A 16,772-nucleotide genomic window follows, 5' to 3' on the forward strand; every position below is an offset into this window, starting at 1 on the left:
ACTCCTCTGTTCTTGGCTCTTCCTTTCTCAGTGGCCTTAGTTCTGGCTCCTGAACACAAATCCTTCACACTGTGATGTTAGAATGTGTCTGGATGTGTCTGGCACTCCTCTTTGACCACATTGACTGACAGGCTTTCAAGAAAAACAATGTCTCTGTGCAAATTGAGGGTCCCAACACCTGTGCCAGGGCATCCAGTGCTTTGCTTGTAGGCACACATCTTTCGTTTTGTTCCACTTATTTTGGTACGAAACGAAAAAATAACCCTCCCCCAAGAGATGACATTAAAATAAATTATGTTTAAACTGAAACCAAGTACTTGTACAGTTTTCCCCAGTGTGAAACTTGTTATAAATTAAACCATTGAAACTTTTCTGGGTACACAAGGCTTTGAAGAATGCCTACAAACTACCCATGACACCGCATATTTCAGCAATAACCCACAGTAACTCCCACGCCATGTACACAGTAGCACAGTGCTTGTAATGTTGCTGTCTGTACCTAATCAAAGCCTGCACACACACATCAAGCTATGACCAGAGTTAATGACATGCCATGGGGTCATTTTTGCCACCCTGAGTTAGTAAGAGACGTTAAATGGGACATTTAGAAGGGCCTCCCTCAAAATGGCCATGTGAGAATAACCACAAAGGTAGAAGAATTACATCATGTGTTCAAGTTTTCTTATGAAAGTAAATAATGAGAGAGGACCAAAGTCCTAATTTAACTCTCCCAGCAGGATCAACGTTGTTTCTGCAAACTCTCTTGCCTGAATATAGGACAGTAGATCCTTGAGGACTTGTTAGGTCCTGCAAGTCCCTCTGGGGTGATTTAGGAGGTTTATTGTTGTATGTCTGTTTATGGAGGCATTAGGAGAGATGGGAATTGTATGCAAGCCTTTGTCACTACAGTTTGCAACCTGGAAAATTAAACTTCTATCAATCTCACCTTATGTTAGTATTCCAGCCACCTTGGCAATGATATTCTGAGCAATCTAGTATTTACATACATATATGCTTTTCACTTTGGAAATGAAACATCAGGGACCCTGAACTGAAGCCCACAGCTGCCTGCAAGGACAGAAAGCCATTTTGACAGCAGCAAGTGGCACAGGCTGAGCATGGGAGCACTTTCTCATCTGTCCAGCTTTTACCTGTGCTTCTGCCACTTGAGCCTGTGTGTTGGTGCATATAAAGCCCTGGCAGCAATATAATATTCACCAGTGATGACTCAAAACTCAGTCTTTTCAAGACTAACGCTGCCATCTTATAAATTCCAGATATAATTTTAAAAGACATTTCTAATGAAGGGCATGTTATTTCCCAAGCAGAGACAGGCAGCCCCAGCTTTTTCCTTTCTGTGTCTTGCCTTTTTCCTTATCACCGTTGTGTAACAATCCAAGAGATACATGACATTTATCACAACAGTTCTCATCCATTCACCTGACAATTAGAAATGCCCAGTGGATGGGCCAGAGGCTTGATATTTATGTTTGTATTTTTGAGTTTCAGCATTTCTGTAACCCTTCGTTACCACTAGTAGAGCCAAAAGTCAGCACTCACCTCATACAGTAGGCACATCCACATCACTAAAACACAGCATTGAGAGGGAGCTTGGGCATTAACTCTGGTTTCTGTAAAGAAGCACTTTCACCTGTATTTTCTGCCAGCTTTCACATCACAATCAGTTGCACTTAACACCAGGAAAGGTTTGTCACAACCTCTTCTCCCTCTTGGAAGACAGACATGAGTGTGGGGCAGTGATGAAACCTGCTCTTTCTTTACCCATGGACAGCCAAGACCAGATCCTGCTCAGAGCAAAACCAGATTGTTACTGATTAAGAAAACACATTCTTACTACACTTCTAAACAAATGCTAATACTCTAATTTTTTTTATACCTGGAAAATTTTATTGGCCACCGCATCTCCCCACTAGTGATGCAACTCCATTTGCAACCCGTTGCTCATGACCATCATATAGTTTCAGGTGCATCACACAGGCACACCATGCTCAAGTAAATCAGGATGAATAGAGTTTAAATGAGCAGAGTGATTTAGGGCAGAAGTTAAATGAAATAATACAAATTATGATGTGTTTATGGCTAGATCTAGGGCCAACTGAGCAACTAAGATCATTAGTCCTGAATTTATTTGCAGAATAAGTAATTATAAGCAAAGCAGATTCTTTCTTAGACATGTCTGCAAATAATGAAACATCATTAATGTGCAGGAGACTTGTTACATTTTGGTGGATTTGAATTTTGAATAGCAGGCTTGGTTTCTTGCTTCCCAATCTCTGCAGCCCTGCCATCACCACTAGTTGCAGGAGAGGCGGTTTTGCAGGCAGTGGCATTCCCCTGCAGAGGCTGTAACACCACACAGCCCAGAGGCACGGCGTGTTGATTGAAGCATGGTCTCTATGTGTCATGTGTCAAGGATGATATGTCACCAAATCAGCCTTGCATCTCTACGCAAGGTGTTGAGATAACACTATCAAATCATGGCCTCGTGACTGTTTTTTAGTGTCTAATATAACAAATTGACTATAAGCTCACTCTGGATTAATGTTGGTGTCATGAATGTTTACTAATGCATATCAAAGCCAGGATCAATTTTAGGAAAGGATTTTAAGTGGAAGTTTACAGTGAAACACAGACAGAGAGCTGTCTTCTCCCCTCCAGCACAAATTACAAGCAAGTTTACACTGCATTGTGCAAGGGCAGAGGGCAATATTCCTGACACATTATTGAGAAAACAAAGCTTCCCTTCCTCCTTTCTGTGAAGGAATAACTTAATTTTGGTTATATTGATTTATGTCTTGAAACTGTAAGATAAATCACATTGTGGGAAAGATGTAAGCTCTGGCTTGTCAGTAGACTGGTTGCACGTGTACTTACAACCCTCACTGAACGACCCAACACCATCCAATTGGACATTGTCATGTTTTTTTCACTCCCCTTTTTATCATGTTCCATAGCTGGACATGTCTTCCCAGACCCTTGAAAATTGTCCACGACTGTGTCCAGTGCTAGTGTAGAAGATACAGCAGCATGCCACCATCTGTGCTCACAGAAATTCCCACCCTGTCCCACCAGGTTCTCCACAAACAGCAGGTGTTTCCCAGGGTTCCACAGCTCAGAAGTGAATGCCAAAGGATGCAATTTGAGGGCAATATATTGTTGCTTTCAGTTTTAATGTTTTGCCATTGCTGCTTTGAAGGGCTTTGCAAGCTTGCCTTAATGGACTGCTTTTCTTTGTCAAATGGCAATATTTATTTTAACAAAAGGGTTGGGGGCGAATAGGTTAAAGGGAGAATCCTGCACTTTTAACTCCTGTTTCCTGGAGAAAAGGAGGAGATCACTTCTTCTGCATTGGAGACTAAACTCTGTGTGGGCAATACCTGACCTGCTGAACATCACAGTCTGCTATACAGGGCCTTCAGCCCACTCCACAGCAGGCAGCAGCACTGTGGGGTGGTTCATGGGGCCAAAGCATGTAAGAGACAAAAGACAGCCTCAATCCTTTCTTCTTTCATGCAGCCTCTCTGCAGTCAGGTAATACATTCTTTTGCATGTGCTGAAGCTGGCCCAAAGCGGCTGGAACCCCTTGCCCAGCAGCATTTGGTGGGCAGTGCTGCCATACACCATGCCAGGCTGCACATAGGTAAGGCAATGCATGAGCCTCACGCACATCTGTAGGCACCTGAGCACTGATATCTGACTTCAGCCTCATCCTGGAGATGTGTTTGTGCATGTATGTATTTTCACAGCCTTACAAATGAACAAAAAGTATGGTCCTTTCAAGCAGTGATAGTGTCACAAGGAAGTGGCAGACTTGAGACATCAACACTGCAGCTCCAGTCTATCAGCCTGGGAAGTCCCTGCCCTGTGGATCACTACTTGCAGCTGATCTCAACAGCCACATCCCACTCTCCTCTTGGGTCCTCACCATTGCAGCAAGTCCAAGAAAACATGTGTAATCTGGACCTCTGGGAATTACAGATATCTAAGGACACTGGGTGTTGTAGGTGTTACTGCCCCTGCCTTTCTGCTCTCACCCCAAACGCAGGCAGCAGATACTGACTCACACCTCACCAGCTCCCAAGTTACAGCCATTGAGGAAGGAGAAAATCAGCTTGCAGAAAGGGGATGCCGTGTAAAGTGTGGCTGCAAATACTGGTCTCAGCCTCGTGCTGCTGTGGCCAAGGAGCCAGTCAGAGCAGCAGAGCAGGACAGCAGCAGCCTGTGCAACCCCACACACTGCTGTGGGCAGCTCTCAGGCTGCGTCAGAGCTGGGGCTGAAGCAAGTTTCACCAAGGTTTAAGGCAAGATGGTGTAGCGATGACTGAAGGTCCTTCCTAGCAGTGTAGCCGCAGGCTGCTCTGAGTCATCATCCAGCCTGGCCAGGCTTCCTTGCCTGTTGCTGGATAATGCAGCACCCTGCCACAGCCCCACACCTTGGTGTTCCCATCTGCAACCCAGAGTCCATAAAACTTCCCTTCCTTCATGGACCATTGCAAAATGTTTGGACTCAAAGCTCTAGCTAAGAGCCAGCATTACTGGTGTTCAGCTGATGAGGCTCAAGGTAAAACTGCAACAACCTTGAATTTGGGGGAAGGAGGGAAGGAAAGAAAACCTCTTCATGTGGACTCATGCCAGCACCACAGCTGATGCATAAGTGAAAAAGATCTTCATTTTGGAAAGGATGGACGCACTAAGGCCATTGCAGGGCAAAGAAAAACAGGTGAGCTGTGACTGGCTATCAGCTGCAACCGGCAGCTGCAACTTCCCCACTCACAGCAAAGCATTGTTCACTGAGAGGCACCGGTGGCTAAACGGCCCTGAAAGAATCCAAGAAACTAATTTTGAGCTGATAGCCAACCTCCTTTGCTGTCAGCGAGGCAGTGACACAGGAGGAGCTGGCATTGGATGGGATGGGCACCTGGGCTGGGTGCCTGCACATGGCAGCAAGGGGAGGGCGGCAGAGCCCTGCTCTGGGAATCACCACGATTAGAAATGACTGCTTGTCCAAAGTATTACGACTACCATTTCAGCTGCTCCTCTCTGATATACTGTGGTTTCTTTATCCAGCACCTGAGTAAACCAAGCATAGGGAGCACCAGAGGCTGCATGATGTTTTTCATCTATTAATCTGTCTTTGCAGCACCCCTGGGTTTAGAGCAACTAAGCTTTTGATTTCTAGCAAAGCCAGCAGTTTATAATCCAGACTGCCCAAATCAGAAGAGCACAAAACTTGAGCTTCAACCCCCCACTTTAATTTCCTTCAGCAATTTATCACCTCTTTGCAGCTCACACATACAGAACAACCAGAAAAATTTCTTAACACCCCTTTGGCAAGCCACACAGAAGCAACTGCCACAGTATTTTTTTATTATTGTTTTCAGGGCCTATGGCAAAGAAGACCGAAAAAAAAAAAAAAAAAAGCGCCCAAACTAAACTAAGAAAGAAAAAAAAATAATAAGTACTTACCTTCCACAGGCAAGACACATAAAAAGAAGTGTGAGAATCCACATGAAAGGGCAAAAAATTTTTTTCCAAACAGAATTTCCCTGGAAAACATATTGAGAATAGTGTCATCTCCAAATATGTATTTGCACTACCTACATGCACATGTTTGCCCATGCATCTATTATATATTTATGCAAATTATTTTAAATGCAGTAGAGAAGGTGTTGATTGAAGTTTCACATAAAAGCAGGAAAAAGGGAAGTAAAATTCAGTCCCTGCTCCAAATCCACTAGCACTGCATATTAATTTAATATTTTTCCTATTCTATTGCTCTGGTCTTCCATTAAAATCTCTGACCAAACTCAGGCAGCCTGTGTAATTTCAGGACAGATGGAATTGCCCTTGTTATTTCCCATTCACACAGCAAAGGATTGTCTAATGAGGTGAATACTTGGGGCTCAGGTTTTCACTGCTCCATAGCCTAGATTCTCATTTTACAGTGCTGTGAAGTGGTGGTAAAATGATGCCTTCCTAAACAGTAGTATTTTACACCCACTAACCCAACCCTTCAAAGCAGTGTTAATGACCATTCAGAGTGCAAAGCCAGAAGAATCAGACCTTAGGTGTTTACGGCCGGGAAAAGTGAGAGCAAGTGCAGCTCGCAGGAGACTTCCAGCGCTGCAGCCCTGCCATGCAAAGGCTTGTGCAACTCGTTCAGTTCTCTGCATGACCTGCTTGTAGCCATGCAGCCTTCTTTGGACTAGGGTGCTAGCTATTCCTTCTCTAATTTGCTGTTTCACTGGTAGGTTTTGTGGCCAGGACTTGATGTCAAAGGCAATGGCTCTTATTCAAGAGCCATCTTCCCTCACCATGCCCAGCTGAAGGATACATTTAAGCCACATTAAATGCTAGAAATAAATCCAGCCCAGTTTTGAGACCACCACACAACAGACATGTCATCACCTGCCCCGGGGCTTGTAACCCTTTAATCACTGAGGTCTGTCCCTTGCATCTCACACAAGCGTGACCAGGTTGATTAAATCCCTTACTCACCCTTACCCTTCTTAACTCTGTACTTTGCTGAGATGCATTCCCAAAAACTATATCAAAAAGCAACAATGTTATTCCCAATCCATACTTTTTCATTAGGTCTGCTGCAGAAGCACCAAGCAGAAACACCCTACCGTTTCTCACTGTTTGATGGACCTGTGTCTCTGTTCAGAGCTTCTTGTCTGATTTTCAGATCACAAGTTCTCCAAGGTAGGGAGTATCTTTCTGTTGGGAATCCGTCAGTCTGCTGGTATAGTGGAGTCCTGACCTGAGAGCAAACACAGACCAATCTTTCATCTCTTATACAGAGAGCATGTAGGGAAAAAAAAAATCTGCCCAATCTTCTTGAAAAGTCTTCTCTGAAAAGTTTTGTTACACTACAGGGCAAACACTTTACATGGGACAGGTAATGATTCCCATTACCCTTTGCTCTTGAGACTCTTTTCAAATACCGTGTCTATTGCAGAGGAAAAAAGCATTTATGTAGCTGCATTTTGCTCCCACAGCCTCTCAGTAAGTGGCAAATCCCCTCTCTTCTATCTATGCCCTTGATCGGCTTGCAGAGCCCACTGAGAGGAGACTGACATGCAAGCCACTAAGTACCAGCACTGCAGTTCCCTGCTGTGCCCTATCTCCAGCACATGCAGAGACATTTGCCAGCTTGGGGCAGTGATGTGTTGGCACTGGGGTATCAATTCTTCCTTCCAGAAAACAGGAAATATAATGGACGTGTTATTTTTCTTCCTGGGACCACCTACCTACTGATGGCCCTATACAGCACTGTTAAAGTGCAATCCAAACACTGCCCAGTTTGCTTACAGACAAGTTTTTCTCTTAAGCCCCATGTGCTCTGTACTAGAAATACGTGTGTGCATATGAATTTCTATTGCTAATACCAGAGGCACAAGGGAGTGTACATGTGTGCAGATGGATGATGCTTGCACAGTAAAACCCACACAATCCGTAACAGAATATGGTACCAGTCAGTCACTGTGTCACTTGAGATCTGATTTTCTTATACTACATATAATGCATTTCCAGAAGTTCTTCTATAGCACACAGGATTTCCTTGGAGAAGGAGAGGGATTTGTCTACTTGATGTAGGCATCTCATTGAGACTTATAAGCTGCCTGCCTTGAATTCTCTTTATGAAGTATTCTAAACTTGGTTTACTTCTGTCTTCACTCCAGGATTATTTCAGAATAATTAATATTTCTGAGTTTAGAGTGAAAAATCAAGCAATGTAATTTTGCTGCAATGCAAATTCAGAGTAACTGACCCCCTGGGGCAGGCTTAGTAAGGGATTTGATCCTGTCCACCAGGAAAGAGGGATAGCACCATGTGGCCAAGTGGCAATGGTCATGAGATAAGGTATGGAGAGGTAGGAGGCAGTCCTCAACACTTGTGGGTGCTCAGACCAGACCCATCACTACTTTTGGCAGGAAGAGTCACTGGAATTGACACCAGTTTGGGAACAGACAACTCTTTACCACTACCCAAGCGAAATTATGCAAAAATTGTTAATAACCAAAAATTCAGTAGGGCTACAAAGGGTGGATAAATTTGCACTAGAGGAAGATTAGGTAACATTGGCTGTGCCCTCCACCTGAGGAACTGCTTCTGCCTACAGCATCAGGTTTCTGACAATGTAGCTCACAGGGACACCCCAAACTAAAGAAGCTGTACTGGTCATTGCTTTTACTTTTTCTTTAGTGGAACTGCATCCACAAAAGGCTTTTGGTAGTATAGACCTGCTGTTTAAAAAAATCACACTTCAAATCAAGAGTATTTTTCTGGCAAGCGTTGCTGGAGTGTGATCTTTAAAGCACTTTACACTTGTGATTCTCCTCTGTCGTGCTCATCCCACACCACAGCACTGCAGGAATCAGGGGCACTCACACAACATCAGTAGGCAATCTTCCCTGGTCACAGCATGTGCCCAAAGTGTATATTAAACACCCATCAATATTTGGCATGAGGACACTATTTGCCATCCCACTGTCACCCAAAGATATTTCAGCTTTAAAGCTGTACCTGTACAGATTTAAATTAAACCTGCACCTATACAGCTTTAAATCCAACCTGCCAGGGACTGCTTTTGGCCACAGAGGCCAGCCAGCACAGTATGGCCTGTGTCTATGCTACCGGCTGCTCTCCTTTTCCAAAACCTGCCTCCGGTCTGGTCACTGGGAATGGCCCATGCTGGCTCCCAAGCACTGCCTGCGACCTGCTGGGAGGGCTGCTGCCTGCTTGGACCAGGTAGCAGCACAGATGACCGAGTTCCCGTCCCAGGGATTTTCCCTGCCGCTGTTTTTTTGACTCAGATGGACGCAGACAAGGCGTCTGCACAGACTGCAACATGTGCTGAAGCTCTTCACTTACGTTATTGCACAGAAGGATTAGGACTCCATAGGTTTGGGTCAGCAAACAGCCTTTCACAAAGAACAGTTTGGCAAAACATTTACACGCATGCTTGGCTATGAGTCAGGTAAAATCTGGGATAAAGAATCCTCTTTCTGTGCTTTTCCATAGCAAAGTAGAAAACCAGTAGGGAATGCAGGTCTTCTGGATGCCTCCTGCAGCTTTGCAGCATATGTGTGGTAGTCATCATGATATCCACACAGTATTTAACCAGAATCTGCCTGCTTCGAGCATGGTGTTCCTGTAGGTCTGTCATATCCCCTCAGTGACTTGACATATCTCTCAGTGACTTTTTAGCTCTTTAGAGATGAGGAAATGGAGAAACCACAGAAGAATACAACAGCAAGAAAAGCTCTCCAGGGGTAAATAGCGATTTTTCCTAAAGCAATTAAGACAGCTGGAAAGAATAAACTTCTTTAAAGAAAAAACAAACAAACAAACTTTAAAACTGATGCTTCTGAAAAGTTATCCCTTTTTTCCAACTATCACTTGAGCTAGTAACACAAGTTGCCTCCCCTTGCTATTTTCCTTAGACCAGCCCAGCTGCTACTGTTAAAACTACTCTCACTCTCTGCAGAGGAGTGGATCACCAAAAAGAACCAGACCTGCTGCTTCTAGACATGATGCAAACACTTCATACCAGTGCCATAGCAATCTGCCTCTCTTTCCATGGCATAATCCCATGAAACCAGAATTTGAGGACTAAACAGCCTAGCTATTAAAATACCCACTGTCTAAAGCAGGGAGTAACTTCCCAATCCATTGTGTGAGCATCATGTCTGCAGATAACAAAGTTCTACTGGTTGGACAGATATGAGATTAGATCAGATCAAATTAGATTTGATTAGATCAGAATTAATTCAAGATAGGTGCTTTATTATCTCTTGACAAGGTTCTTGTTCTCATGCTGGCTTTTAGGGAGCCATGAAACACCTCGAATGTTTAGAAAATATAAATATATTTGTATTCTGCCCAGAACTTGTGATTTTGTTATTGTTAAAAATATAGGAGGAGACTAAGGTGTAAAACCAAATTTTAATCCTGTTCAACACAGTATTACCAACACTGTTGGAAGTGCTAAATGTCAATGTCACATGGAAAATTTTTAGCTGGGAAGAAGAGATGCATTTGGAGTTTAAGAGATAAATAAACAGTGCATATTTAAAGATTCTCACAGTAAAAAATAAATAGCTTCTGAATGCAATGATTCCTCTCTCAGGACATGGTTATTTGTTTGCACCATACAAAACCAACAGCAGCATAAAATTCTCAACCTGAAATAGCTGCTATATTTATTTTACAAGGGTATTAGACCAAATTTTTGCATATCCTCAAAGTCTGAATGCATCAGTGAACTACAGAAAACTTCCCTTATGCTTAGCATTGTGCAGACTAAGTTTTGAGTTCTTATTTACTCAATGACAGGATTCCTCAGCCTCCCCTTGCTCTCCTTTTTTCCTGCTGACGTAAGGGCTCAAGTCTAGACAGCTTAGGTTCTCTCAGCAGGCCTGAAGGCTCTCACTTCTCCCTCTGCATATGAGGGAAAATGCCATGCTTCTGGTTTTGGCTTGGGAGCTTTCAATGAAGAGTTGAGAGAAAAGGCAAAGTGGATACTTCTCATTAGGGGAAGAAGAAAAACTGAACTTTCTGAAGGAAGTCTGCTTTATATACTTTATATGCTTTTTATATACTTTATATACTATACAGCTGGACTTTTTTAATTGTCACATATACACATGTAATAGCTTCACTCTTGTGTTCTTCATATCTCCTTATCCCTCAAAAGCTTTTCCAGAGTTAAATAGGAAATAACTTCAAGGTTCATCCATAAACTATCTGTTCTCTCAGAGGACAAGGCCATTAGATGCATGTGCAGAAAAGCAGAGTGAAGGACAGGGTTGGAAGGTTTTCCAAAGATTCTCAGGCTCCTAACTGTCTACAGAGGGCATCAGAGAAACAACTTAGCTTAAGCCACTTAAGTTACTTAAAAGGCAAAAGCGAAAGAAATTTTCCGAACACCACTGATGTACAGTGATGGGGCTATTCAATCAAGTCATCTGTGGCCTCATGTTTATCCTGAAGGCATATGAGATCCAATCAGCCTCCTAACTATCACTGGCTTTTGCAGATTTTACAGATTTCTTAAAGGAAACAAAGGACTTAGGCTGAGACTTCTCTTTTGGGGGGTGATTCTCATACATTGTTTGAAAAGTTAACTGCATGGTACAAGCTGCTTTTCTGTGTTCTTGGAAACCCATGGTCACAACCACAGATAAATTTAAGTGAGCTCTAAATGCAAGGGCACATCCACATTTGTGTGCTAAGAATGGTTCAATTTAATAAGAGGAAAAAAATGAATTTAAGGTATTCTTGGGTTTCCTTCTGTGCTTTATTTGTTTCACTGGTTGCAGTGCTTCTTCAAAATTCATTAATTTTGGAGTGGATGAGGCAGACTGCACCATCACTCAGTCACATTTCAAGGAAGTTGCCACTGGGATGGCACACCTGAAAACATCTGTCCTTGGGCTGTCTCTTCAAACCCACCACAAGACCACAGTGGTGTTTGTGCCATTCAGAACAGTTTATCCTCTCATGAAAAAGAGATGGAAGAGAAATGTAAAGGCAGACTCCATTGAGGGCATGTACCAGGTTCATGAGCAACATCAAGAGGCTTCCTTTGGATTCTCTCCCATGTCCTCCTCCTGCCCTGCACAGTGTGGTTCACATCCATCAGATACAGCCTGCACACGGCTCTGTCAATCACACCATATTTTAACTGAAGCTAGTAATATTTTTAGGAACTGGGAATTAACCCGCATTTCTATGGATTTATTTTTGTCTGCAATTCTCACATTCTGTTGGATAAAAAGAGAAATATTTTTTGAGATGTGTTTCACTGTTTTCATGTGTCCTTGTGAAATACTGCAGTCAGGTGCTGCCCTTCATATCTTCTGTGTATGAGCACTGACAAACAGCAGCAAAGACAGAAGTGCAGATACAGAGATAACATATGGTCACCTCGAAATTTGGCATCACTATTGTCTATTGAAGCCACTGAGATTGCTTCCAGTGAGTGGGCAGATGATTTCAGATATGACATTTAAAAGGCACAAGCAAGAAGCTTTAAACTATAATGTGTTACTAACAGAGCTAAAGCAGTCTGACAGCCCCTAGCAGACATGAGGCAGCCTGGGAGCTCCGTCTCAGCTGCTTTCCTCGGTCTCCACCTGACAGCAGCAGCCCCTGAGCCTCAATAGGTACAGACACAACTCCTGGGAGATATTACTGGGAATGTGTTTTGCTTTTATTCCTGCTTTAAGTTAAACTCTTTGCCTTAAGCACCCATGGTGGCAGGTGACAGGTTTCCCTTTATTGTGCCTCAGGTAAGGGTACCGACCACTAGGCTTCAGAGGCAGCAGATTTGTAATGTGAGTCACCCCAACAGTGCTGGTTTAAGCTATTTTGTCATAAGCATGGCTTTTGAACTCTGGTGGAAGCACTTAAAGCACAAGAGGGGCAACAGCCTGGCCCTGAGTAGATTAAGTGACTAGAAATGGTAATTGCATTGTCTATCAGTGCTGGCAAGCTGAAATAAGGCCACAGCACACCCTAAGTCTGGACTGATGGTGCTAGTTTGAGTGGTTTGCTTTTACAAAAAAGAGCATTCTGAAAATGACACTGAGCTATAGTGCCACACAGTTTTTAAATAGAAGGTATTTCACTATTGTTTGAGGCCACTTAGTTAAGAGGACATGCAGGGGAAAAAGAAAACAAAATGTAGGGAAAAAGAAAGCAAAACCCAATAGCAAAATCACCTAGAGACAGATGGTGACATAGAATTGTAGGATCATCAAATGGCTGGTGTGGAAGGGACCTTAAAGATCATCTAGTTCCAACTCCCTGCCATGGACAGGGACACCTTTCACTAGACCAAGTTGCTCAGAGCTCCATCCAACCCAGCCTTGGACACTCCCAGGGATGTGGCATCCACAGCTTCTCTGGGCAACTTGTTCCAGTGCCTCACCACCCTCACAGTAAAGAATTTTTTCTAAAACCTAATCTAAATCTACCCCCTTTCACTTTAAAGGCAGCACCCCATGTCCAGTTATTACATATCCTTGTAAAAGTCCCTCTCCATCTTTCTTGTAGGTTCCCTTCAGGTACTAGAGGGCTGTGGTTTGGTCACCCTGAAGCCTCCCCTTCTCCAGGCTGAACAAACAATTCTCTTAGCCTTTCCTTGTAGATGAGCTTCTCCATCTCTCTAATCAACTTGGTGTCCCTCCTCTGGACTCACTCTCTCCAACTGGTTGACATCCTTCAATGTGATGTGTAGAACAGTCCATGCTGCCAGGTCTCATCTCCATTCCTGTAAAGCCATTTCTAAAACTGGAAGCAGTAACTATGCCAGAGAGGTGCCTTGTTTGTCACAGACAGATGTATCACAAAGATCACATCCAAGTGCAGGTATATCAATATAAATACTCCTTATGACATACACGTTATTTCCCTTCCTCAACCAGAGTTACTACAAATCATAACAGCCTTTAATCTCACCTGAGCCTTTGCAGGGAGGAGTATTACTTTAGCTAGACAAATTGACCTTATTATTCTCTATACACTTCAGCAGCTTAAGCACCTTGTCAAGTAGATTTTTAGCAGTAGAGGGCTCTTTAATTTAGCTTGCAAAGGCATGACACCATGCTATGGCTAGCAGCTATGGGAAGGTGTTTTGGATAATACCCAGTAAACAGGAGTGGATGACCAATGTTCACTTTCATAATATTCTTCATATGCTAATTTATCATAGTTTTAAGATTCCTCTGGCCATGTGCTCTCCTCTATCCCCTGTTTAGAGTTAGGGGTAGAGTGTGGTGTCTACACATGACCTGTTGCCCATGGAGGTTTTGTAGTCCAGCCCCAGCTGGTCTGGTGGAGCAGATCCTACTGCAGCAGATGTTTCTGCTCCTTTGGATATATCAAATCCTACTTCAATTGACTGCGTGGTCACACACTATCTGAGGAGATAGAAGCCACTAGTGAAAGACAGGGTGAAGAGGCAATACTTTAGTTAGGTGTTGCATTTGCCCTTCCTTTTTTCCCCCAGGCAAAAAAAAAAAAAAGATTCAGGATAGACCTGAATTTAATTATTGGACCTCATAATAGGAAAAGTGATTAAATGAAAATGTGCTCAGTTTTTCTCCTTTAAGCTTTAAATCAAACACACCTTAAAAATATGATCTAGTTCAAATAGATAATAGAAATTTCCTCAATGTCCTTATGTTTCTATCTAACATCCATCTATTAATCTAAAGGTAATTGGCAGGTATAGGGAAACCTTACTGTTCTTGTTCTAGGCCACTTATTACAACAAAGAAAATGTGTTTGTTGAAGAAGCCTTAAGAAATACAAATGAGAACTTGCAGGTGATGACTGAGGAGGTCCATCCTGCCTCCTTGGCAATGAATGTGCAATGAGAATAATGCTGCTCTAACTTGCCCCTTCAGAAGAAACTGGACAGTTGACACACAACTTTGCCGATTTTACATCACTCTCAGCTCTTTCCGGACTAATTTCTGAACTTGACTTCTAACCAAGATCTCAGCAAAAAGCTGAAGTGTTTTTGAAGACTTGACAAAATTACCTGCAGAATTCAGAAGCTGGACTACCCCAGCAATGTGTGTGGGGTGGCAAGGAGGCATGCACATACAGCAGGATTTTTCAGAAGTTATGTTATTAGTCAAAAGGTTATGAGTGGGTGTAGAACTTAGATTTAAGTAAACTTAAGAACTTAGATTTAAGTAAAGTTTGTCTTTTTCACTCTCTTTTGTAATTCAGCCTAGCAATAACTGTAGGAATATATTGCTTTATAGAAGATTCTAAAACTTGTAATAGTTTTAGAGTGGTAAAAGGGTAGTAATAGGAAAAGACCAGCAATGAAGTGTAGGTGAAGCAAAAGGACAGATTTGAGCCCTTTGTCTTTAAGATAATTTGCACTGGGCTTTGCTCACTTCTCTGGGTAAGTCCCAGCCATTCTCCTTTGTTCATCCCTACCTTCTCCTTGCAAACTCTGGGCTTCATTACAAAATAGAGCTCGGATGTCATCAAGCACAGTGATGGGATTGTACAATACAAATACAATTGTAAAATTTAATTATTTCAAAAGCCATCTTTCCAGGTGCCATGACTTCTCATTGAACTGCTAAGTAGAAGTTTCCTCAATTATGTCTGAACAGGTTGCTTTTGTACCAAAGCGAAGTTTTTATCAAAAGAATACAAAGCTTTAATGGCATTACAAAAGCTCTTCAGAGGTATGTGTCTCTTCAATCATCAGTCCCTCCTCAAAGACATGAAGATGTTCAGAAAGCACATCCAAGCAAAATGAAACATGATGACAGACCACAAGGATACAAGGACTGGCATTAAATTAGAGTCTGTATGCAAAAATATCAGTTATCACAGAATATTTTGATTTAAAAGGGACACATAAAGATCATTGAGTCCAACTCTTAAATTAATTCCACACAGAGATTGAACCTGCATCCTTGCGGCTAGGAATCATCTGTTCCCACAAGCTTTCAGACTCAAAAAGCATTGAAACCAGAGAAGTAGTTGCAGAAATGCAACATGAAAACAACTTCAGTCAAGACAAAGCCAATTTCAGCCAAGATGAAATCTGTATCTCGAGGAAAATCTGCAAAAATTTCGGTTTGGGGTTTGTTTGATTTTCTTTTTTTTTTTTTTAATCTACAATTTAAACAGAATCAAAACCACACAGGAAAAAAACCCCACAATTTTACAGTGTTTTCAGCTCCCAGAAACTTCAAAACATGATCCAGACAAATGTGGAAATAGAATTAGACCAGTAAAAAAACCTGTTGTCAGTATTGCCAGTCTACATGATTCCAAACCAAAGTAGATTCATAATATTCCTCAATGTTTTGAAAGTTTCAAAACCAGTTTGCCCCTTTCTCATAGAGGCAATGCTTCAAAAGCTCAAGAAGTTCAGAGCACTGGTTCTTGGTTTGTCTCTCTCCAGTTTAAATACAGACCATGCCAGAAGTGTGACTTTTTCCACAACAAAATTAGGAACATAAAAATCTCCACAGATATTTAAAGTAAGATTAAAGTAATTCGATTATGTTGTATCAGCAAAAATATAAGATTATCAGTAATAGTATTATTTTTTCCCCAAATACATTTTGCTTTATCACCACTTATGTATCTTGGAATATGCATGTAATAGTTAAAATCTCACATACACTCTAATTGTTCACAGCAGTTACTATTATTCTTGTTTTACATTTTTATTTTTTTACCTATCCACTGAAAATAAACAGTTAAATTACAAATCTAGTGTTAGTTGTGATCAGGTACTTTCTTAATATACTCTGTGAAAGATGTGGCTTCTCTTTATCCATAGAGGATGCCTAAGGGATTTCTAAAGGTAAAAAACATACACATAAAGGGAGGCCGTAAGGCTTCTGATTGTTGTCTGCATACAAGTTACATTTTCCTAATTCCTGAAGATAGAAAATTGGTAAAATTCATACAGAAGATACAGGAGAAAGGAGACACCTGACTTCTGTGGATGGGACCTTAAATATAAAGTCTGCAATCTAGCATGTCTTTATTTTTATATTTATGCAGCTTTAATTCTAGATTAGCACTTTAGAGAAGGGACATTCTTAGAATTGCACTGGTTTAAACACTTTAAGGTGAGAGAGAAACAGTAAAATCTGTTTTTAGGTAAAATCAGAGCATCCGCCGCCTTTCTATAGAGAAAAAGACAATGGGAAAATAGGGAAAAGTTCAAGTCATCTTAATGTGTCACACAG

This window comes from Zosterops lateralis (genome assembly GCF_965231275.1).
Source record: "Zosterops lateralis genome assembly, chromosome: 1".
Classification (NCBI taxonomy): Eukaryota; Metazoa; Chordata; class Aves; order Passeriformes; family Zosteropidae; genus Zosterops; species Zosterops lateralis.